This window comes from Fukomys damarensis, unplaced genomic scaffold, assembly GCF_012274545.1.
Source record: "Fukomys damarensis isolate Sample0158 unplaced genomic scaffold, DMR_v1.0_HiC HiC_scaffold_14, whole genome shotgun sequence".
NCBI lineage: Eukaryota > Metazoa > Chordata > Mammalia > Rodentia > Bathyergidae > Fukomys > Fukomys damarensis.
Genome location: NW_022900926.1, coordinates 51,262,950 through 51,264,071, shown reverse-complemented (window position 1 = coordinate 51,264,071; position 1,122 = coordinate 51,262,950). Strand labels below are relative to the sequence as shown.

The window sequence follows — 1,122 nt, the reverse complement described above, 5'->3', positions numbered from 1 at the left end:
GCCTGACTAGATTGTGAATTTTTTTAATATTTTTGCATGTGGCATCTCTTTGACATATGAACAGGTTATTGCTATTCAGTCAGACAGGGCAATCTTTAATGTACCTAGCACTGTGCTAGCAGTAGCAAAGATGTATCTGGCTTCATTTGAGTAGGAGGTAATTAAACTGAGTTATTGAAGAATGAGCAGGTATTCTAAGCAAAGAAAGTGCATCTACAAAGGTATAGAGGCATAAAGCACAACTTATATGAAAAACAGGTCTAATTTGGCTAAAATATAAAATGTACCTAAAGAAATGGTGAGAGGTGAATCTGGCCAGATTAACAAAACATTTAAAAAGAAGAGGCATGAGCTCCACACTAAGGAGTTTGGATCTCATCTGTATTTGGAAGTCACTGGTAAGTTTTATGAAGCAGAGTAACAAGATTAGAGCTTAGTTTTAGAAACTATCTTTGCAGCATTGTAGAAGATGACTGAAGACAGAAAAGTCAAAAAAAGACAAATTGATGGACAATTTGGCAAAATCAGTCAGCACAGAAAACTCTCATATTTTTTTGTTTTGTTTCTTTTTTTGTTTTTTGAGACAGGGTCTCACAATGTAGTTGAGACTGAAATGGAACTCATTATGTACCCCAGGCTGGTCTTGAGCTCACAGCGATCCTCCTGAGTGCTGGGATTACAGGTGTGCGCCACCACGCCTGGCACCATACCTTTTGACTCAGCAATTATACTTGGAAAATTAATCCCATGAATGCACCTGCAAATGTATAAAAGATTACATGCAAGATTATCCAAAGAGCCAGGCATAGTGGCACACACCTGCGAACTCAGCCCTCTGGAGGCTGGGGCAGAAGCATCACTGTGAGTTCAAGGGCAGCCTAGTTTATGTAGTGAGTTCAGGACCAGCCTGAACTATACAGGAAAACTTGTCTTAAAAAAAAAGAGTAAGAGTATTCAAAGTATGTAAATGCTCATCAACAGCACATTCATAAAATGAGACATTTTAAAGCTATTGCCTTAATGGCTGGGGATTTAGCTCAGTGGTTCTGGTGCCTGTCTTACAAGCGTAAGGACCTGAGTTGGATCCCCAGTACCAAAAAAAAAAAAAAAAAAAAAAAAAAA

General features: G+C 38.4%; 1 pseudogene; it reads left to right on the top strand.

The window, feature by feature from the left end:
* The first annotated feature begins 295 nt into the window (after positions 1–295).
* LOC104874292 overlaps positions 296–1,122 on the top strand; it is a 7,570-nt pseudogene continuing 6,743 nt past the window's right edge.